The sequence below is a fragment of the Penaeus monodon genome, unplaced genomic scaffold (genome assembly GCF_015228065.2).
Source record: "Penaeus monodon isolate SGIC_2016 unplaced genomic scaffold, NSTDA_Pmon_1 PmonScaffold_519, whole genome shotgun sequence".
Lineage (NCBI taxonomy): Eukaryota > Metazoa > Arthropoda > Malacostraca > Decapoda > Penaeidae > Penaeus > Penaeus monodon.
In genome coordinates this window covers 21,570-44,747 of record NW_023660096.1, presented here as the reverse complement: position 1 = coordinate 44,747, position 23,178 = coordinate 21,570, and the positions used below count along the sequence as shown (strand labels likewise).

The 23,178-nt window shown below is 43.9% G+C and overlaps 1 pseudogene; it reads left to right on the top strand.

Annotated features, from left to right (window-relative positions):
• Positions 1-17,380: 17,380 nt before the first annotated feature.
• On the top strand, positions 17,381-22,553 carry LOC119571114 (annotated as a pseudogene).
• The last annotated feature ends 625 nt before the right edge of the window (positions 22,554-23,178 follow it).

Below are 23,178 nucleotides of genomic sequence, written 5' to 3'. Positions count from 1 at the left end.
ACTTTTGTGCTTTTTTCAAAACTTTACCAAATTTATTCTCTCACTTCATTCATTTCAATTCTTACTTTACTTTTTTTTTCATATGTACAAAATCTTTATCTCAGTCACTCGTTGTCTCTGTGTTGTCGGTCTCTGTTCTGTCGTTGTCTGTCGTCTTCTGTCTTCTCTGTCTGTTTTGTCTGCCTGTTGTCGGGTTTTCTCTCTTCTCTATCCCTCTCTCCCCTTTTGTATGTCTTGCACACCAAGAAGGAAAAAATAGTCCAACTAAACCCCGCACTGTATTATTGTCTCATCAAGTGATTTCTGTGAATTTTCACTCTTGCGAAGTCCCACACTGACTTCAAGCTCAAAACTCGGTCATAAAGAGGAAAGAACTGCAAGACAAAGTAATTATATATTAAATTGTGACATTAATACCCCCAAGTCCCCGTTATTGTAAATATTTTATATCCCATGTTTTATTGGGCATCTTGCAAAGAAAATGCTTTTCATTTCTTCAGATATACACAAAAGTGTATATAAAGCTAAGACATCCATTATTTTACCCCCTAAACATGGCTTTTACTGAATTACAGTATTCTGGAATATTCTCACCCTGTGCTCTGGGAGTCTGTACTCAATGGTTTGTCCACAATAGCAGAAGTTTAAATTTCAGTCCACAGCTTAGCAGCATCACTTTATTGTAGCCTCCCGAAAATGTTCAATTAAAAAGGCTTAAAATTTAATCTATTTAGTAATATAATCAATGAAATTCCATGTTAAAAAATGAAAGCTTTGGTATTATTGTGATATTTAAAAATATTCAATTAAAAAGTAATCAAAAATCATTTTTTACTTATTTGTTTTGCTTATTGTTGTGTTGACAATAATTTTTTCATTTTAAGTCTTGATAGTGCTTCCATTTCATGCTTTTGTAAACCCGTTTTAAAAGTTTCTTACCTTTTTCAGCAGTGTTCAAAACTTAAACAGACTATGCAGATGTTGAAATTGTATTTTGGTTACTTTAACTTTATCCTGGATCATAGAAACTCCAGGACATAGAGAAAATTCCCTTCATTATTGTTGTTGTTTATGTGCTAGTCATTTGTTTATTGAATATATATACACTATTTGTTTGTTTTAGAATAAAATAATTTTGAGAAAGGTAGTATTTGTTTTGTACTGTATAATTCTTAGGAATTTCTTATTTTCCTCTCTCCCCCTTTTCAAAAAAAATTCCCTCCCCCTTTTTTCTCCCCCTTTTTTGTTTAAGGGCCCTTTTTTTGCAAAAACCCAAACCAAAAAAAGGGGAAAAAACCAATTTTTGGGTTTTTCCAAAACTAACCCCCCCCCCGCCCGGGTTTTTATTTGGGTTTTTAAAAAAAAAAAAAAAAAAAAAAAAAAAAAAAAAAAAAAAAAAAAAAAAAAAAAAAAAAAAAAAAAAAAAAAAAAAAAAAAAAAAAAAAAAAAAAAAAAAAAAAAAAAAAAAAAAAAAAAAAAAAAAAAAAAAAAAAATTTTTTTTTTTTTTTTTTTTTTTTTTTTTTTTTTTTTTTTTTTTTTTTTTTTTTTTTTTTTTTTTTTTTTTTTTTTTTTTTTTTTTTTTTTTTTTTTTTTTTTTTTTTTTTTTTTTTTTTTTTTTTTTTTTTTTTTTTTTAAAAAGTAATTTTTTTTTTTTTGAATTTTCCCCAAAAAAAGGGTTAAATATTAAAAATAAAAACTGGTCTTTTAAAAGGAAAGAGGCCAAACCAAAAAAAATTAAGTTAATTGGGCCATTTAAAAACCCCCGGGTCCCTTTTTTTTTTAAAAATTTTAAAAAATTTTTCCCTGTTTTTTCTTTTAAAAAGGAAAAGGTTACAATTTCTTAAATATAAACAAAAAGTGAAAAATTTTTAAAGTTTAAAAAAAAATTTTAATTTTAATAAACTGGTCCCCAATTTTAATAATTTAATTTTCCCAAAAGTCTCGGGAAAGGTTTTGAAAATACGGTAAAGCCCACGGGTTACAAATATTTCTAAGGACCTGGCAAAAAAAGGCAAACCCTTTAAAATTTTCAAAAGAAAAATTTGGGGGAAAACCAATGAAAAAATGAAACTTTAGAATTTTTTTGGGGGGATTTTAAAAAACAATAAAAAAGGGGAACCGTTTTAATTTTTTTTTTTAATTATTTTTCCTTTTTTAATTTTGTTTGGAAAATTTTTTATGTTTTATGGGGTTATTGTTAAAATTTTATGTTTTTTTGAACCCTGAAAAAAATTCCCCTTACTTTTTCAAAATATTGATTTGGGCAGGTTTAATTTTTTTGGGTTCCTTTAAAAAAAACCATTTATTGGGTTAATAGGGCCCCGGACAAAAAAAAACACCCAAATTTTGGGTTTTTTGTCAAAGGGCAAAAAAAAACACTATTTTTCCGGGAAAAAATTTTTGGGGAAAGGGTTGGATTTTTTTGTATGAAATTTTTTTAAAAATTTTTTTAGTCATTTTTCCTCCCCCCCTTTTGGGGGTTTTCCCCAATTTTTGGAAAAAATTAAAAGGAACCATTTGGAACAATTTTTTTAATAAGGAAAAATTTTAACCTTTCAAACCAAATATTAAAGGTTTTAATGCCCAAAAAAAAGTTTTATTGGGGGGGGGTTTTTTTTGGACTCCAAAAAATTTTTTAGGAAAAAAAAATTTTAAAGAAAAAGCAAAGGAGGGAAAAAAATCATTGACAGAGGGAAAAGTTTTAAAGGGTAAGAAAGGAGGGCCAAAAAAAAAAGTCCCAATAAGAAAAATAGGAGAAAGGGGAGAAGGAAAAAAAAAAAAAAAAAACAGAAGGAAGAGAAGAGGAAAAAAAAAATAAAAAGAAAAAAAAAAATTTAACCCAAAAAGATAAGGAAAGGGAAAAATAAGGGGAAGAAAGGACAAGGCGGAAAAACTTAAAGGAAGAAATCGGAGAAAGGGGAAGAAAAAAAACAAAAAAAAGGAAATATTTTTAAGAAAGGAAACAAAACCCCAAAAAAAAAAGACCGAGAAAGAAAGGAGAAAAATGAGGGAAAAATTCCCTTGAGAGAAAAGAGGAACCCAAAAAAAGAACCAAAATTTCCCCATTTAAAATAGGTTTAAGGTGGAAGGAGGAAAACCCAATTTTAAGGGACAGGAGAAAAAAAAAAAAATTACGTGGGGTTTAAAAAAAAGGAAAAAAAATACAATTAAAGGAAAAAGGGGGAAACGCCGGAAAATTGAAAGAGGAAAAAGAGGGAGTTTACCGGGGTTAAAGGAAGAAAAAGGGAAAATTGATAGGGAAAATAAAAAAAAATAAGGGAATGGGAAAAAAAAAAAATAAAAGGAAGGGGAAGAAACCCAAGGGGGAGAAAATACAGAAAAGAGAGGAGAGGCCGGGGGGGAAGGAAAAATTTACATTTTGGGAGGGAGAGGAGAGAGAAAGAGAAAAAAAAGTAAGAAAAGAAGAGAGAAAAAAAAATACAGTAAAGGAGAGAGGAGAGAAGAGGGGAGAAAACAGAAAAGAGAGAGGAGAGAGGGGAGAATACGGGAAAGGGGAGAGAGAGAGAAAAAAAGAGAGAGGAGAAATACATTTGGAGGGGAAAAAGGAGAGAGAAAGGAATAAAAGAGGAAGAGAGAAAAATAATTTTGGAGAGGGGAGAGAGAGAAAATCCCAAGAGAGGAGAGAGGAAAATTTAATTGAAGAGAGAGAGGGGGGAAGAGAGAAAAAAAAAGAAAGGAGAGAAAAGAGAAAGAGAGGGGGGACTGGGGAGACGAGGAGGAAAGAGGAGAGAAGGAGAGAAAAAAAAAATAAAAAAGGAAGAGGGGAAGGAAAATTAAAAAGGGAAGAGGGGGAGAAAAAAGAGGGGGAGAAGAAAGGGAAAAGGGAAAAAAAGAAGAGGAGAGGGAGGAGGAGAGATACAGTAAAGAGGAAGAGGGGGAAGAGGGGGGAAAAATAAAAAGGAGAGAGAGGGGGAGAGAGGGGAAAAAAAAGAAGTGGGGGGAGAGGGAGGGGGGAGGGGAGGAGGCCGGGGAGAGGAGAGGAGAGAAAGGGGGGGGGGGGGGAAAAGGGCGGTGAGACGGGGAAAGGGAAGGGGGAGGGAGGGGGGGGGGAGGGAGGGGAGGGAGGAAAAAGGGGGGGAAAGACGGGAGGGGAGAAAAAAGAAGGAAGAAGGGGGGGAGGAGGGGGGGGAAAAGGGGAGGATGAGGAGTGGGGGGGAAAAATGAGGAGGGGAAAAAGGGAGTTTGGAGAAGGAAAAAAGGAGGGGGGGAGAGAGGGAGGGGGGAAGAAAAAGGGGAAAAGGGGGAAGGGGGAGAGAGGGGAGAGGGGGAGAGGAGGGAGGGGGAAAAGAGAAAAGGGAGGGAGAGAGAGAGAGGAGGGGAAGAGGGAGAAGGAAAGAGGAGAGAGAGAGAGAGAAAGAAAGAGAGGGGAAAATTTTAAAGAGAGAGGGGAGAGGAGGATGGAGAGAGGGAGAGGGGGGGGGAAAGAAAAGGGAAGAGAGAGAGAGAGGAAGGGGGGAGAGGAAAAGGAGAGAGGAGAGGGTTTTTTTTTAGACGGGGGAAAAGAGAAAAGAGAGAGGAGCGAGGGGGGGGAGGGGGAGGAGAGAGAAAGAGGGAGAGGGGGAAAAAGGAGAAAGAGGAAAGGAGGAAAGGGGAAAGAGAGATAGAGAGAGGAAAAGAAAGAGAGAGAAAAGAGGAGAAATACAGTAAAGGGGGAAGAGAAAAAGGGGAGAGAGAAAAGAAGGGGGGAGGAGAAGAGAAGGAAAAGAGGAGGAGAGAGAGAGGAGGGAGGAAAAAGGGAGGGGGGGAAGGGGGGAGGGGGGGGGAAAAGGAAAAAGGGGGGGGAAAAGGAAAAAGGGGGGGGGAGCGGGGGGGGAAAGAGAGGAGGGGAAAGGGGGGGAAAGGGGAAAGGGGAGGGGGACAAAGAGAGAAAAGGGGAGGGAGGGGGAGGAGAAAAGAGAGAAAAGGGGAGAGAAGAGAGGGGGGAGAGAAAAGGGGGGAGGAAGGGGGAAGGACGAGGGGAGAGAAAAGGGGAGAGAGAAGGGGGAGAGGAGGGGGAAAAAGGGTTTTTTAAAAGAGAGGGGAGAAAACAAAGAAAAAAGGAGGAGAGAGAGACAGGGGTTAAAGAAGGGGGAGAGGGGAGACGGGGGAGAGGGGAAAGAGAAAAAAGGGGAAGAGAAAAAAGAAAAAGAGGGGACCAGGGAGGGGAAAGAGAAAGGGAGGAGAGAGAGAGGGAAAGGGAAAGGGGAATTTTAGAGGGGAGAGAAATACAGTAAGGAGAGATAAAAAAAAAGGGGGAAAAATTAAGAAGAGGGGAAAGAGAGTGAGGGAGGAGAGAGAAAAAGGGGGGAAGAGATGGGGGGGGAAGAAGGGGGACGAAGGAAGGAGGAGAGGAGGGGAGAGGGGGAAAAGGAAAAGGAGAAAGGGAAAAAAGGAAGGGGGGGGGGAAAAAAGGGGAAGGGAGGGGGGGAAGGGGAGAAAGGGGGGAAAAGGGGGGGGAAAAGGGGAAAAAGAGAGGGGGAGAGAGAGGAGGAGGGGGAAAAGAAAAGGGGGAGGAGGCGAGGAGGAGAGAAAGAGATGGAGGAGCGGGGAAAGAGGGGGTGAGAGCCTTTAAAGAGAGAGAAAAGGACAGAGATTTAAAGAGGGGGAGGGGGGAGAGAGGGGTTAAAGAGAGGGGAAGGGAGAGGGGAAAAGAGGGGGGGGGAGAGGAGAGAGAAATGGGGAAGAGGAAGAAAAAAACGAAGGGAGAGAAGAGAGAAAACGGGACGAAGGGGGGGCGGGGAAAAAGAGAGGAAAAGGAAAAAGGGGGGGGGAAGGTGAAGATAGAGGGGGGAAGGGGAGAGAATGGAGGGGGAGAGAGAGGGGGGGAAAAGAGGGGAGGAGGAGAGGGGAGAGGAGGGGGGCAAAACGGGGACGGAGGACGAGAGGGGGAAAGAGAAAAAGAGAGATAGTTGAAGAAAGGGGGGAAGGGGAAAACAAAAGAGGGGAAAGGAGTAGGGGAAAAGGGGGGAGAGAAAAAGGGGGAGATAAAAAAGAGAAAGAGAGAGAAGAAAGATAGAAAAGGGAAAAATACAGTAAGGGGGAAAGAGGAGGGGGAGGAGAGAGACAGAGGGGGGAGGAGAAAGGGGGGGGGAAAAAGAAAAACGGGGGGGAAAAGGGGGGAGAGGAAAAGGGAGAAGGGGAGAGAAAAGAAACAGTAGGGGGAGGGGGGGAAGGAGAAAGGGGGAGAGAGAGGAGAGGAGGGAAAAAGGGGAAAGGGAAGAGGGGGTTCGTGCAGGAGAGGAGGAGGGAGAGAGAGAGAGAGAGGAGGAAAACAAGAGGAGAGGAGAGGAAAGAGGAGAGAGAAGAGGAGGAGGGGGTAACGGGGGGTAAGAAGAGGAAGAAAAAGGGGTAAGGGAGATGGAGGGGAAGAGAGGGGGGGGAGAGGAAAAAAACGGGGGAAGAGGGGGAGAGGAGAGAGAGAGAGAGAGGGGGAGAGAGAGAAGGAAAGAGGGGGGGAAAAGGGGGAAAAAAATAAGAAAAAGAGAGGAGGGGGAGAGAAGAGAAGAGGGGAAAGAAAACAGGGGGAAAAGAGAGAAGGGAAAAAGACGAAAAAAGGGGCGAAAAAAAAAAGAAAAAAAAAAAGAACGGAAAAGAGAGAGGAAAAGAAGGAAGGGAGGGGAGAGAGAGAGAGAGGGGAAAAAAGATGGAGAAGGGGAGAGGGGGAAAGGGGGGAAAAAGGGGAAAGGGAGAAAGAAAGGAGAGAGAGAGAGAAAAGGGGGACAGGGAGAGAGGAGTGGGGGGAAGGGGGAGGAGAGAGGGGAAGAGAGGAGGGAAGAAGAGGAGGAGAGAGGAAAAAGGGGAAGAAGGAGAGAGAGGGGAAAAGGGGAGGAAAGGGGAGGGGGAAAGGGGAGGGAGGAGGGAAAGGAGAAAAAGAGAGAGAGGGAGGAGAGGGGGGGGTGGGGAAAAAAAAAAAGAGAGAGTTTAAAAGGAAAAAGGGAAAAAAAAAGAGAGAGGGGGGGAAAAAAAGAGAGAAGGGAGGGGGAGGAGGAGAAAAGGGGAAAGGGGCCGGGGCCCGGAGGAAGGAGAGAGAAGAAAAGGGGGGGGGGGGGGGGGGGGGGGGGGGAAAAAGGGGGGGGGGGGGGGGGGGGGGAAAAGGGGTAAAAACGGGGGAGAAAAGGGAATGAGAGAGAGAAAAAAGAGGAGGAAAAGGGAAAAAGAGAGAGAGGAGCGAGAGAAAAAGGGGAAACGAGAGGGAAAGAAGAAAAGGGGGAGAGAGAAGGAGAGGAGGTTGGAGAGGGGGAGGGAAAGAGGGGAGAGGGAGGGGAGAGAGGACGAGGGGGAGAGAGAGAGAGGGGAAAGGAGAGAGAGAAACAGTTGAAAAAAGAAAGAAAAAGGAAAATAGATAGAAGATAGAAAATAGATAGAGATGAGAGGGGAGGAGGAGGATAAAACATTTAAAAGGGGGAAGAGAGTGAGGAGGGGGGAGGGGAGGGGAAAAGGGGGGAAAAAGAGGGGGGGGAAGAGGGGGAAGAGAGAGGAGGGGAGAGAGGGGGGGCCCCGGAAGAGAGAGAGAGAGGGGGAGAAAGGAGAAAGAGAGGAGGGAGGGGAGAGAAGAAAGGAAAAGAGAGGGGAAGAGAGAGAGGAGAGCAAAAAAAGGAGAGAGAGGAGAGGATGGGGAGAGAGAAAAAAGGAAAGAGAAAAAAGGGGAAAAAAGAGAGAGATAGATAGAAAAAAGGTAGAAGATAAATAAATAGAAAGAGAGCGAGAGAGGAGAGGGGAAATACAAAGAGAGGGAAGAGATGTGAGAGGAGAGAGGGGAGAGGAGGAGGGAGGAGGAGAGGAGGGGAGGGGGAGACGAGAGGAGAACGAGGAGGGAGAGAGAGGGAGGGGGAGGAAAAGGGAGGAGGGGAGAGGGAAGAGGGGGAGAGAGAAGAGAAAAAAACCAGTAAGAGGGAAGGGGTGGAGGAGAGGAGAGGATATTTGCAAAGAGGGAGAGTGAGAGAGAAACAGTGAAAAAAGGAAAGGGGAGAAAGGAGATAGAAAAGATAGAGGGGGAGAGAGGGGAAATCCAGTAAGAGAGGAAGAGAGAGAGGAGGAGGGGGAGAGGAGGAAAAGAGAGGGGAAAAGGGGAGAGGAGGGGAAAAGAGAAAAGATAGTGCAAAGAGGAGAAAACAGTGAAAGAGAAAGAGAGATAGATAGATAGAAGATAAAATTGAGAGGGGGAGGAGGGGAGAGAGGAAATAAAAGTAAGAAAAGGAAAAAGAGGTGAGAGAGAGTGAGAGAGAGGGGGAGAGAGAAGAGAAAAGGGGGGAAAAGGAGAAGAGAGGAAAAGGGGGAGGGGAGGGGGGAGGAGAAGAGAGGGAGAGGGGGGAGGAGAGGGGGGTTGAGAGAGAGAGGGGAGAGGGGGGGGAGAGGAGCCAAAACGGGGGGGAAGGGAAAAAGGTAAAGGGAGAGGAGAGAGAGAGAAAATAGTGAAAAAAAAGAGGAGGGAAAAAGGAAAAGGAGAAACCCAGTAAAAGGAAAAGGGGGGAAAGAGAGATAGATAGATAGTGGGATAGAGTTTAGAAAAGGGGAGAAATACAGTAAGAGGGGGAAAAGGGGAAGGGGGGAGAGGGAAAAGGAGAGAAAAAACAGTGAAAGGGGAAAGAGAGAAAGAAAAAGGATAGAAAAAGAAGATAGATAGAGATAGAGAGGAGGGGAGGAAAAAGAAATGAGAAATACGTAAAGAGGGAAAAAGAGAGGGAGAGAGAGGGGAGAGAGAGAGGGGGAGGGGAGAGGAGAGTGAGAGGGGAGAGAGAGAGAGAGAAAAAACCAGTGGGGAAAAAGGAGGAGTTGGAGTGGAGAGTGGAAAGAGAGAGAGAGGGGGAGAGAGGGGAGGGAAAAGAAAAGCGAGAGGAAGAGAGAGAGGGGAGAGCGCGAGAGAGAGAGAGAGAGAGAGGGGAGAGGGAAGGGGAGAGAGGAGAGGACGAGGGGAGAAAAGGAGGGGAAGGGGGGAGAGAGAGGGAGAGACGAGGGGAAAAGGGAGGAGAGGAGAGACAAAGAAAAGGGGAGAGAGAGGGGGGAAGAAGGGGGGGAGGAGAAGAGAGGGGGAAAGGGGAAGAGAAAAGGAGAGAAGGGGGGAAAAAGAGGGAGAGAGGAAGGGGAAGAGGGGAGGAAACGGGAAAAAAAGGGGAAAAAAGAGAAAAAAGAAAAAGGAGAGGAGGAGAGAGAGAGTGAAAGAGAGAGGAGGGGAAAAGAGAGAAGATAAAGGAGAGAGGGAGAGAGGGGGGAGGGGAAGAGAGAGTGAGGAGAGAGTGAGAGTGAGAGGAGAGAGAGGTGAGAGGGGAGGAGAGGAGGGGAGAAAAAGGAAAAAGGAAGGAAAAGGAGGGAGAAGAGAGAGAGAGAGAGGGGGGAGAGAGAGAGAGGGGAGAAAAAGGGAAGGGGGGAGAGAGAAAAAGGGGAAGGGGAAGGAGGGGGAGAAAAGAGAGGGGAGAGAGAGAGAGGGAGAGAAAAACGGAGAGGAGAGAGAGGAGAAGGAGGGGAAAAGATAGAGAAGAGGGAAAGAGAAAAAAAGAGGGGAAAACAGAGAAAAGGGGAGAAAAGAGGAAAAGAAAAGAGGAGAGAGGGCCCCGGAGAGAGGGAGAGATGGGGAGAGAGGGAAGGGGGAGAGGAGAGGGGGGAGAGGGGGGGGAGAAGGAGAGGGGGAGAAAAGAGAGTTGGAGTGGGAGAGGGGAGGAGAGGAGGATGGGAGGGGCGGGGGAAGGAGGGGGAAAAAAGGAGAGAGAGAGAGGGGGAGAGAGGGGAAAACAGAAAGAAGAGAAAAGTGAGGAGAGGAGAGAGGAGAGGAGAAAAGGAGGGGAGAGAGAGAAGAGGAGAGAGGGGGAGAGAGGGGAAAATACAGTAAGACAGGGGAAATGAGAGAAAAAAAAAATACAGGGGAAAGACAGGGGGAGAGAGAGAAAAATACATAAGAAGAGAATAGAGAAAAAGAAAAATAAGAAGAGAGAGGGGAGAGGGGAGAGAGGAAGGGAGGGGAGAGAGAGGAGAGAGAGGGAGATAGGGGAGAGGACAATGGGAGGTGAGAGAGGGAGAGAGGGGAAAAAGGAGAGGGGAAAGGGGAGGAGAGAGAGAGGGGAAAGGGGAAAATAAGAGAGAGAAAAGGGGGGAGGAAAAGAGGGGAAGGAAGAGGGGGAGGGAGAATAGGGGAGGGGGAGGGGAGAGAGGAAGACGAGAGAAAGAGGGGGGAGAGAGAGAGGGGAAGAGGGGAAGGAAAATGGAGGGGAGAGACGGGGAAGGAGAGAGAAAATTTGGGGGGGGAGGGGGGGGAACGGGAGAGGAGAGAAAGGAGAGAGGGGAGGGAAATAAGAGAGGAGAGAAAACAAAGGGGCAGAGAAGAGAAGAGAAGGAGTAGGAGAGAAAAGAGAGAGAGAGAGAGGGGGGAGGAGGGGAATTGGAGAAAAGGAAAAATTAAGGGAAGAGGGGAGAGTGAGGGGGAGAGAGAGAGAGAGAGAGGAGGGGGAGGGGAAAGGAAAAAAAAGAGAAGAAGGGGAGGGAGAGAGAGGAAAAGAGGGAGAGAGAAAGGGAAAAAAGAAAAAAAGAGGGAGAGAGATTTGGGAAAGAGGAGAGGGGAGGAAAAAGGGGAGGAGAGAGAGGGGAAGGGAGAAGAGAAAAGGGGGGGAAAGGAGAGAGAGAGGGGAGAGAGAGAGAGAGAGAGGGAGAGAGAAAGAGAGAGAGAGGAGAGAGGGAGAGGAAAGGGGAAAAAAAGAGACAAGAAAGGGAGAGAGAGAAAAGGGGAGAGAGAGGGGAGAGAAGGGGAGAGAGAGGAGGAGAGAGAGGAGAGAGGGAGGGGAGAGAGGAGAGAGTAAAAGAGAGAGAGAGAGAGGGGGTAAAAGATGAGAAAGAAAGAGAGAGAGCAGAGAGGGGAAAAAGGAGAGAGGGGAAATACAGAAAGAGAGAGAGAAGAGAGAGAGGAGAGAGGAAAAACAGTAAGAGAGAGAGAGGAGAAGAGATAGAGAAAAAGGGAGGAGGGGGAAAAGAGAGAAAGACAGAGAGAGAGGAGAGAGAAGAGAGAGAGAGAGAGGGGAGAGGAGAGGAGAGAGAAGAGAGGGGAAAGAGAGGAGAAGAGAGAGGAGGAGAGGAATACAGTAAGACAGAAGAAAAGAAAGAGAGGAGAGAGAGAGAGACTAGAGGGAATAGGGGGAGGGGGGAAGAGAGAGAGAAAAGAGAAAAAAATTTTTAAGACAGAGAGAGAGAGAAAAGAGAGGAGGGGAGAGATGAGAGGAGAGAGGAAAAGGGGAAGGGAGAAGAGAGAGAGAGGGGAGAGACAAAAGAGGGTTTAGAGGGAGGGAGAGAGAGAGAGAGAGAGAGGAGAGAGAGAAAAAAAGGAGAAAAGGAGAGGGGAAAAAGGGGAGAGGAGAGAATAAGAGAGAGAGAGAAAAAAGAGAGGAAAAAGAGAAAAGAGAGGAGAGAGAAAATAAGGGGAGAGAGAGAAAAAAAGAGAGAGGGGGGGAGAGAGGGAAAAGGGGAAGAGGAGGGGAAAAGAGAGATGAGGGAGAGAGAGGAGGAGAGGGGAAGGGGGGGAGAGAGAGAGAGGGGGAGGGGCGGGAGGAGAGAAAGAGATGAGAGAGAGAGAGAGAGGGAGGAGAGAGGCGGGGAAAGGGAAAAAGTCGAGAGGGGGGGAAGGGGGAGAGAGAGAGAGAGAAGAAAAGGGAGAGGAGAGAGAGAGAAAATAAGTGAGAAAGAGAAGAGAGAGAGAGAGGAGAGGGGAGAGAGAGAGAGAGAGAGAGGGGGAAGAGGAGAGGAGAAAAGAGAGAGAGAGAGAGAAGAGAGAGAGAGAGAAATAAGAGAAAGAGAGAGAGAAAAAAGAGAAAAGGGGAAAGGGGAGAAAGAGAGAGAGAGAGAAAAAATACAGTGAGAGAGAGGGGAGAGAGAGAGAGAAAATTCAGAAAGAGAGGGGGGAGGGGAGAGAGAAAAAATTTTTTTCAGTAAGAGCGAGAGGGGAGAGGGAGAGAGAAAAGGGGGAGAGAGAGAGGGTAGGAGAGAGAGAGAGAGAAGGAGAGAGAGAAAAGAGAGAGAATGAGGGGGAGAGGGGGGAAAAGGAGAGAGGGGGAGGGGAGAGAAAAGAGACAGAGGGAGAGAGAAAGGAAAAAAAGAGAGAGAAAGAGAGAGAAGAGAGAGTGAAAGAAAAAGGGGGGAGAGGGGAAGAAAGAGAGACAGAGAGAGAGAGGGGGGAAGCGAGAGAGAGAGAGGGGGGGAGAAAAGGGAGGAGCGAAAAGGGGAGAAAAGAGAGAGAAAAGGAGAGAGCGAGAAGAGGAGGGGAAGGGAGAGAGAGAGGAGAGGGAGAGGGGAAAAGGAAAAAAGAGCCCGAGAAAGAGAGGAGGTGAGAGAGAGTGAGAGAGAGAGAGAGAGGGCGGGGAAAAGGAGAGTAAAAGGAGAGAGTGGGGAGAGAGAGAGAGTGAAAGAGAGAGAGAAGAGAGAGGAGAGAGAAAAGGAGAGGAGAGGAGAGAGAGGGAAGAGAGAGGGAGAGGAGAGAAAAGAGAGAAAGAGGAGAGAAAAAAGGAAAAGGAAAAGAGAAGAGAGAGAAAAGGGGAAGAGGGGGGGGGAGGGGAAGGGGGAGAGAAAAGGACAAGAGAGGAGAAATTTAAAAGTAAGAGGGAGGGGAGGAAGAGAGAGAGAGAGGGGAGTTTGGAGAAGGAGAGAGAGGAGAGAAAAGAGAGAAGAGGAGAGAGAGAGAGAGAGAGAGAGAGAAAAATACAGAAGAGAGAGAGAGAGGGGAGGGGGAGAGAGAGGGAAGAATAGAGAGAGAGAGAGGGGAGAGAGAGAAAAGAGAGAAAAAAATACAGTAAGGGGGGAGAAGAGAAAAGAGAAAGAGAGAGAGAGAGAGAAAAAGAGAGAGAGAAGGGGGGAGAGTAGAGAGAAGAGAAAAGGGGAGAGGAGAAAAGGGAAAAGAGAGAGAAAACGGGTTAAGACAGAGAGAGAGAAAAAAATACAGTAAGACAGAGAGAGAGAAAAAAAATACAGTAAAGACGGGAGAGAGAGAGGAGGGAGAGAGGGGAAAAGAGGGGAGAGAGAGAGGAGAGGGAGGGGGAGGAGAGGAGAGAGGGGAGGGGGAGGGGAAGAGAGGGGAAAGGAAATTTGAGAGAGAGGAGAGGGGAGAGAGAGAGAGGAAATCCCGAAGACAGAGAGAGGAGAGAGAGGGGAGAGGGGAGGAAATACAGTAAGAAGAGAGAGAGAGGGGAGGGGAGAGAGAGAGAGGGGGAGGGGGGAGATGAGAGAGAGAGAGAGGGGAAGGGCGACGGGGAGGGAGAGAGGGGAGGGGGGGAGAAAAGGGGGGAAAACGGGGGAGAAGAGAGGGGAGAGGGAGAGAGAGAGAGAAATAAGAGAGAGAGAGAGAATAAGAGAGAGAGAGAGAAAAGAGAGAGAGAGAGAGAGGGAGAGGGGAGAGAGGGAGGGGGGGGAGAGGGGAGAGGGGAGAGAGAGAGAGAGGGGAGAGAGGAAGAGAGGAATAAGAGAGAGAGAACAAAAAAGAGAGAAAAAGGGAGAGAAAATAAGAGGGGAAGGGGAGAGAGGAGAAAATAAGAGAAAAGAGGGAGGGGATGAGAGGAGGGGGGAGACGAGAGAGAGAGAGAGAGAGAAAAGAGAGAGGGAAGAGAGAGAGAGAGAGTGAGGGGGAGAAGAAGAGGGAGAAAAGGGGAGGGGAGAGGGGAGGGAGGGGAAAGGGAGAGAGAGAGAGAGAGAGAGACAATAAGAGAAAGAGAGAGAGAATAAGAGAGAGAGAGAGAAACATTAAGAGAAAGAGAAAGAGAGAGAGAGAAATACAGTAAGAGAGGGGGGGGAAAGAGAGGGGAGGGGAAATCCCATTTAAGAGAGAGAGGGAGAGAGAAGGGGGAAGGGGAGAGAGGGAGAGAGGAGAGAAAGGGGAGAGAGAGAGAGAGAAGGGGAAAGGGGGGAGAAGAGGGAGAGGGGAGAGAGGGGGAGAAAAAAATACAGAAGAGAGAGGAGAGGAGAGAAAAAAACAGTAAGAGGAGGGGAAAAGAGAGAGGGGAAATACAGTAAAGAGAGAGGGGGAGAGAGAGAGGCAAGAGAGGGGAGAGAAGAGGGGAGGGAAAAGAGAAAAGAAGAGAGAGAGAGCGAGGAGAGAGAGAGAGGAGGAGAGAGAGAGAGAAGAGAGAGAAGAAAGAAAGAGGAGAGGAGAGAGAGAGAGAAGAGGAGAGGAGGAGGAGAGAGGGAGAGAGAGAGAGAGGGGAGTAAAGGAGTGAGAGAGAGAAAGGGGAGGGGGGGTGAAAAAAAGAAAAGAGATTAAATGAGAAAAAGGGGAGAACAAAGGCAAGGGGATGGGGGAGGAAGAGGGGGGGGGAAAGGGGGGAAAAAGAAGAGAAGAAAAAAATTCAGGCATTAAAGTTTTTAAATTTTTTAAAAGAATCCCAAACTTTCAAACAAAAAAAATGAACTGTTGTTGTTTATCCCATTTATTGGTACTTTAAAGGGTGTAGTGCCCCCCTTTTGCCACAGCCAACGTCAGTTCCCCCTGTGCTGGGAAAAACCCCTGCCTCCAGTGATGGAAGGAGTCACACCTTGGGGGGTGAGGGGAAAGGGCATTCTCACCCCTTTCCTGGGTTAGTAGCCTTTAAAAGAGTATTATATAACTGTGAAGGTAATTTTTTTTTTTCTTTTTTTAAAATCATAAAACTGGTAAAAAAAAAATTTTGGTACACGATTAGGAATTTCCTCTTAAAATCTTTTCCCGTTTCATGCATGAAATATATTAAACACCCATGAAAATACAGCCAGATAGTAGACAAGAGTTACATCCCTATGAGTTTGATTCCAATTTTTTCAAATGTTTCTTAAATCATATCTATAAACAGAAAAAATATGTCATCCAATTGCTATAAATTTAAATGCCTAGTATTAATAAAATCAATAATAAAATATAATTTTTAGTTTCCTTTTTACATAGATAAATTACTCTCTATCATTTTTTCTAGCATGCCCCTGATGAACTCCAGGTCAATGTAAAGAATTTGTCAAATTCACACGCAGGACGAATAGCCAAAACAAGTCATTACATAAAAAAGCCAGAAGCAGAATCCTGTGGAAAAAAACCCCTTTTTGAACTGGTAAGTTTTTTTCATCAGAAAAATGTCTTATGTTTTCTTTTTTCCCATTTGCTGCTAATTTAATGTTCCCCCAAACCCTTTGGCAGATGCCACCCGTACCAGTTTATTGATATTTGGCCGCCTGAGGAAGAGCCCGAGCGCTGTTAGTGAAGCTCCGAATTGGACCCAAAGGGGCCATAGGTTTAACAAGGACAGTCAAACCCTTTTGAGGTACATTTAAGAATAACCTTTTTCTGACCACAGTTATAAAGTCAAAAAAAAAGGAGAAACTAAATAATGTGAGGTTTTAAAAATTTTTTTTTCCAACAACGAAAAAGTCTTAAGGGTCTCATATCGCGGATATCATCATTATAAATCACTAACCATTTCCCAGAAAACGGATTTTTAAAATTCAAATTTAGATACTAATAAATTTTTCTAATATTTTTTGAAATCATGTCATATTGTTTAAAATGCACAATGTAGGGGCCCGGGAATCTTAGAGAACGAGGGAAACCCTGTGAAAAGCAGGGTTTAGGCTTCACACGGGTTTTCAAAAGAGAGGATCGTCAGTTTTCCCTTTTATCCCTTGAATCCCTTTAAAACGTTACCTTTTTGTTTTAAAAAAGATAATAATAGCAAGGTGAGCTTTTTAAATCATGCATAAGTTAAAGTTCATAAATATTAAAGGTAAACAGTATCATTAAGGATTTTAGCAGGAAAAAGCCACTGCATGATATCCAATAATGTTATAACGGGCAATCTTGACCATTTTAACTGTTTAGGAAAAAAAAATGTTTTATTTTTCATTTTTTAACCCCCCTCCCCCCTCCTCTTTACCTGGGCCAAACCACCCCTCTGTCGATCCTGGGGTCTCCCTGGCGCTTCGGAACTGCACGTATCTCTGAGTGGAACCCGAACCTCCCAGAGGCGGGGGACGGGGAGAGTAACTGAAAAGAAAGTATGGCCCACAGATAAGGCTTTTGGGATACTGCCTGTGAAATAAAATTCAACCGATATCTCAAAAAAAAAAAAAAAGAGCAACTTTCTTCTTTCAGAAAGCTCCCCGTTTATAAAACCAGTCACATCTCCTTACCCTTTGGTATATCAAATAAAGACATTTCTGAAAACCTGAAAACTTTTGTTAAATGATATGAGAAAAGTTCCCCTATCCCTTATGAGGGGCATCGGGCAGAGACGAGCAGTTGGGTCGTGAAAACGGCCCCGGGGCCTTTTTGGCGCTGTTCCTTTTTCGGGAAAAGAAAAGGGAAAAATAGGGAAATTTAATTGGGATTTTGAGAGAGAGAGTGATCATAGTAAGATTTTCGGGGGTTTCCTGAACTTTTAGCTTTGAATGTTGGAGGGAGGAACAAATTTGGGTTTATTTTTTGGGGTTTACCTATTTTTATTTATCTTTTTGTTCATTATTAAGGGGGGGGAGAATTAGCATAAAAGATTTTTGGGACAAGTATTCAAAAAATCTGGAATAACGTGTTTTTTTTTCTAACTTCAAGCAAAATTTCCCTTTTTTTGTTAAAAACAACATAACCCGGTTTTTTTTTTTTTCTTTCTTTTCTTTTTTTTTTTTAGTAAATTATCTCCTTTTACAAGTTTAATCTGAAAGGGAATTTTCATTTTCCCAGACTTTTGCCTTGTGATTCAAACAAACTTTTTTTTTTTTTCCCTTCCCCCCGGAGATCATGAGAAAAAGATTTTGGGGTGTTGAAGTGACCTAATTTTTATCGAAAACCGGCTTTAAAAGGAGGGTTTAAAGATTATTTTAAATCAATCGGAAAATTTTGTTTACTTTCCGCCCGGAAGAGACCGGGGTAGTAACTTTACGATTTTTTTTTATTTTCTTTTTGTAACTGCGATATTTTGTTATAGTTTATTTGTTTATTGTTTGTCCGGGTTTTTTTTTTTTTTCGTGGAATGCTTTTGTTTTTTTTACGTGGATTTAATTATTTGTAATTGGGAAATAAATTAGCATTTTGTAAAAAAAATTAATTGGGTAATTTTACCTTTTATTTATATGACGAATTTTAGTTTTAAAAAACCCCTTTGTCTTTTTAATTTTTTTGGGAATTTAAATACAAATGAGCATTTGTTCATATCGTTAAATAGAAGCCCAAAAAGGGCCCCAAATGAGACGTCATCAGAAATTTTTTAGCGTCCGCCGAGTCTCGACTCTCTTTGAAAATAAAACTTGAGACGTCAGGAAGAGTAGCTGATTTTCGGGTTTTTAAATTTTTCTTGGGGGGAGTAACGGTGTTTTTAAGCCCAAGGGAAGGGCCCCCAAGAATCCCAGGGGAAAAATATCAAAATTAAAGTTAAACTCCTAGCGGATAAAATAGCAAGAGCAATGATCACAGCGATAAGGGACAGCGTAGATGGCAGACGGCGAGCGGGACGTCATCCCAAGGTGTTGCCCGGGGCCGCCAGAGTCGCCGTCTCTGGCGCGGGGAAACAGCGTGGGATAGGAGCAAACAACCGTCGTGCCTCTTATTGCACGTGACGCCAAACCCCGCACGCCCGTCCGTGAGACCAACGTAACCTCGAGGTAAAGGGAACGCTCGTCAGAAGAGGGGGGGTGTGAGGGAGGGCGAGGCGGCGCAGAGGAAGAGGAGAGCCTGGCGTCGGCGGGGGGGGGGGCGGGGGAACAAAGGAGTGGGTGGTAAGGTCGTGGCGGGGCGGGGGGGCGGCGGCGGCGGCGGCGGCGGACAAGTTCAAACCCGCCCCTGCAGCCCCAGTGCCCCCGGACGCCGCCACCCCGCTCGCACGGTCGGCCAGAGCCCCCGGTGAGTAGAGACCAGGGGGCGTTTTGCTTTTTTTGGGGGAGGATACACCCGGGTTTTCTTTGGTGAAATATTTAAGCTCGTAGATTTTTCCCCCAATTTTAAAATTCACCCTGAGCGCCCCCTCCCCCCTCTCTCCCTCTTAGAGGGGGGAAAGGGAACTTTGGGAGCGATGGGGTCTGTGGCGGGATAAGCGTTTTTTGTGCGGCAGAACCCCTTCGCTGCTCAAAAGACCGGATTTATAAGGGTTTCGTTTTTAATCCAATTTTTTTTTTTAATTTGGGGAAAAAGGGGGGGGGGGGGGATAGGCCACCCGCATGGCGGTGGGGGGTTGAAAAAGGGGGGTCGGCCGAGCGAGGTCTGTGTCAGCCCCTCTTTTAGTTAGGGCCTTGTAGAGCTGGGGGAAAAATTGTGTTCAAATTTCTCGGGATTTAACATGTGGGAAATTTTTTTTTTTTTTTTGGTATTTTTTTAGGCCCAGCACGAAGGGGATTCAAATGAGCGGGGTACTGAATTTTTTTTCAGACGGGGAAATTCCGCATCTTTTGGGACGGTGTAAAAAGGAGGTGTTGATCAACGGGTGTGTGGGGAAAAGGGGAAGAGGAATGTGGGGTTTTGGGAACCCTTTTCATGCACGCCCCGGCCCCTTTGACATCACCCCGTTCCCCGTGGGTTGTGGCAGACTCGTTAAAAGGTAAAATTTTCCCTATATTTTGATATTAATTCAGGAAAAAGATTTTAAAACATTTTTATGGTTAACGATAAAAGTTTTATAAATTTTTTTTCCCTTTTTTCCAGGGTGCGAAGAAATTGAAGGAGAAGACCTGAATGCATTATTGAAGTCGGCAGACTCGGAAAATGTGTTTTTTCATCACTTGGTTCTGTTCATGAACCCCCTCCCCGACGATATCCCTTGGAGAAGCTAAGAACTCTTCCTTTTGATTCAAAAAAGGGGTGGAGGGCAACAACCAGCAGGATGTTAGACCTCCCTTGCAAAGATAGTCTTTTTCCCTGAATGCTTTCCTATCATGTCTGCAGAGGTGCAACAGTGGGATGGCAGGCACAAGGTCAGGTGCTGGGAATACGTACTTAGGAGTGCTGGGGGAGTTTTTTACAGGCCGTAGGGCTGTATAGGAAGGAGGACTTACCGGGAGTCTACAGGTCTTGGAGGCTATCCCTAGGAGTTTGTGTGGGTCAGAATTGGAGGGTTGTGTGTTATGGCGACAGGGCTAGGCTTGGCCAAGCTTGGGAAGCCTCAAAAGCTTTGCTGAAGTTTGAGGCAGCTGTAAAGGCATGTGGGGCCTGTCTCCCGCAGTTTTTAAACTTTTCCGCATCTTCCTCAGACAGATTGGGGGGACTGCAGAACCGAGTCCCCGGGCTTTATTAGCACGGAAAAGTATAGTAGGATGGGTTTTTTGAAAAAAGTATAAATTTTAGGCTGCGTTAATTATTAAATGCCCCAAGAGAAATTGTGTATAGCACAATAGTTATATGGAAGATGAGGTTTCTTACTTTAAGGTAAGTGATGCCGGTATAGTTTTTTTACTTTTTTTTTTGTATCAAAATTTTCATTTTATCTAAAATTTAGTAATAAAATTGAACTCAGGCCGTTGTATTGAAAGGGAAATTGGTAGTAAGTTACTAACGGCCTTTTCATTCATTTTGCCAATAGTAAAGTAGTCAGTGAAGCTTGAAAAACCTACATCATAAAGGGACATTTGTAGCACTTTCCAAGTAAAAAAAATCCTAAGGAAACCGTTAATCTTTTTAGTATGGATACACAAAGCTAGGCAAATCATTTTTTGTTAAAGCCCAAAAATTGCAGACTAAATAGATGGCTCAAAGGAAAATTTCCCTGACAGCTTAAACCCCCTCATTGCTCCGAGTTTCCACTTTGTCATAAAAAGGGTAAAAAGGGGGTATGGAAAGACATCACACAGGGCATCCCCAAAGCCCCCGTCAAACAATTTGGATTAATTAAATTGTGATGTATCGAGGACTTGGTTAATGTCCATACTGTAAAAAATTAACGATGCTGCGTTGATCATTACAGAAAATGTCCCTTAAGATTTTGACTGGGTACATAAAGAATTAGACCTATCAGCAGTAGCCACTTCCTAAAAAAATACATAAGTCTAGCCCCCTGGAGCGTTCATTTCACTACCAGTTTGCATGAAAAAGGCTCCTTTTTTATTCGTAATTTGTCAAAAGACGGCCCATCTAGTCAAGTCACCCCAGTATTTGAAGAGAGCGAGTTTTTGGAGGGGGTGTGTCTCTGGGCATGTTTTTTTTCCCCATCATGATAGAGATTTTACACTACCATTTAGCTTTGGCATAATCAGGTAATACCCCCCCCCCTTATTCTTGGTTCTGGTGCTTGCAGGAAAAGGAAATCATTTTATCTCTATTTTGCTTGAGGAGCAGCAGCAGGTGGTGTGACGGGGATTTTAATTGAATCCACTTTCATGTAGCAAGGTCCTGGAGGAATCCACGTGGTAGGGTTGACAGTTTCCATCACGTGATAGTACCTTTCTGGGGGCTGTGGCCACCCCAAATTTCCTTTTAACCCCATTTTAGATAACCCTACATATTTTCCACCACCAGAGCCTCACGCCTGTGGTGTGTTTTTTTTTATCAAAAGCAGAAAAATTGAAATTTTTGATTTTTCCCCAAATTTCCTACAAATTTTTGGGTGGGGCAATACATCAAATTAAAGGGTTTTATTAAAAATGTGCATATTTAGGATTTTTATGTACAAATCTGCTACAGTAGAATAAAAATTATTAATAGTATAATTAAAATAAGCATAAGATTCTACTTGCATTTTTATTTTGATACATGCATGCCCTTTTACATGTTGAAGCCAGAAATTTTCAAAAATGAATTTTTTGCGTACTAAGTGAAAAAAGCCAAAGCAAAAAAATGTTGAAAAAAAAAAAAAAATTGAAATTTCCTTACCCTTAGGGAAAGGGAGGGGGAAAATTGAGGGGCATTTCCCTAATCTCCGGGCCCTGCTCTCTTAGGCCCTCTACCGCCCAAACCCTGCCGATTTAAGATACGGGCTCAGTACCTTCTAGCAGCTCGCTGCCTACAGATAAGGTAAACCCTTTTTTCCTTTACTGTTCAGGGTGGGCTTTACTCTGGAATGATTACTTTTTTACCTAGTGTACTTCCACACAAAAGAAGGGAAAAAATTTAACAGGGGAAAATTTAAAGAGAAATGGAAAAAATAATTCTTTAAAATAAAAAGTGGGGTGGAAACTTTTTTTTAGAAAAAAAAACCCTGCCCTTTCCCTTTATCAGGCTGTTGGGCCCTGTCCATAAAATTGGGCAACTGAAAGTGACATCACCTCTGAAAATGACAGGAAATTACTTTTTTTAAAGGGGGGTTTGGGTCTCCCCATGAAAATTTTTTCTATTTAAAGCCCGCTCATCGATCATCCCCAAATTGTTGGGACAGGCCCTTAACCCCATCAACAGGAAAACCCCGGGAAAAACCATTACCCATTGTAAAGGAAAATAGCATAGTTAGGGTCCACTGTATTAGGCCACCTATTGTTAATACAGGTTTACTCCAAAGCTCCCTTTCCCCTCCCTCATTTTTTGGTGGTGGGGGGGGTTATAAGGGGGGGACGGTCCAAGTAGGGTTTTGGCCTTTGCCTTGGCCCTTTGGGCCCTTTGGGCCCCCAACTGTTTTTCCCCAAGTTTTTCTTTCCCCCTCTTTATTTTTTCCTTTTCTTTCCCTCTGTTCATTTTCCAAATTGTTAACTCTTTTTGCTTTTTTTGCCACAATACAAACCAATAATACAGTGTAATTTTTGATGTTTATACATTTTTTTTTTTGACTAGGACATTTTTGGGAAATCCACAAACATTGTTTTACTGCCCCAAAAAAACTTGACCGGGGGTTTTTGCCCCCAAGCCCCCCCCTTTTTACTATTGTATACCCCACTAATGCCTTAAAAGTTGATGGGGCCCGTTTTTTTTTTCAAAAAATTTTGCTACTAGCTGTCGGGCCCTGAGGGTTTAAATCTAACGATTGCCTGTACACCAGGCGAAGGTAGGGATCACCCCTTTCCCCTTGGACAATTTTGTTTGGGTTTTTTCTTCATCTTTTGTTTTTTTCCTTTCTTCATCCCCTTCTATCCACTTATCCAAATTGTTAACTACTACATACACTTTCCACTACAATACTTTACCTAATGTGTGTAACCTTTGATGCCTGGTACATTGTTCTTTACCATTGACCATTCTGAAATCTACCAACATTGTCTACTGAAGCAAAAAAAAAAAAAAAAAAACTATTGCTATATTAGATGGGACACAAGAAAATGTTTAATAAATAATAAATAAAATTCATGGCCACTCCACTTAACACCTATCTGATACTTTCTGATCCACCCCATGTTCCCTATATAATGTTCCTTTTTGTTCCAAGCATTCTGTTGTCCTATCCATGCATTACTGCAGCCCCATACCTCTGCTTCCCTTGCTTATCATACCTTCAAAAACCTCCCAACCTGTCAGACATCCTTAAGGAATCCCACACTTCTGCTTTGACAATCTGTTCTCTTTCTCATGCATACATACCTTCACTTGATCTAATCCCACCTTAACCATTCAATTATTCACTAACACTATACCTTCTATGGTGCTATATTACCTTAGATGCCTTGCACATTTATTTTTGCTTTTAACCATTAAGCATTGTGTGACTGCAGCACAACTCAGTATGGCTAGATGCTGTAAAACCTCCAATTTTCCATTAACCCATAATTGAGGGTAGCATTCATAGAGGCCGGGGGCTTATATCGTCGCCGAGCATGTGTGACCACTCATGCCAAATACCAGCATCCTGCCGTTTCTTCGTAATACTACGAAGATATGTTGTATTTTCAATTTTCATTATTTTTTACAGTCTCTACTTGCCAAACTTCCTGATAAATCGAGACTGAAGGGTATTTTGTTGTATATAGACTCCATAGTTGATCATTATTCGGCCTATAGTCCGAATAAAATAAGCAGTGTGTGGCATCATGAAGTTGAAATGTCGGTTTGTTGCATTTTTTTGTTTGTTGCATGGTAAAAATGAGTGTTAGAACCGACTTAATCACACTTTCACTGGCAAAAAAATAATCTTTTGCCGTGATTGTAACAAAAAAAAAACTCATGGCATGTCCATGCATACTCTATGGCATGTGCGTATGTGCCCCCGGCAGATGGTCCTGACATGTCATGGCATGTACGTACATGCCACCCGTCGGCAATGGGTTAAGCAGCAGACTGCCTGCAACTTGAAACATTTGGTATGGCACTGGGAGAAATAGCCTCCCCAGGAAAATTATTAGGTCTTGTCCACATAAGC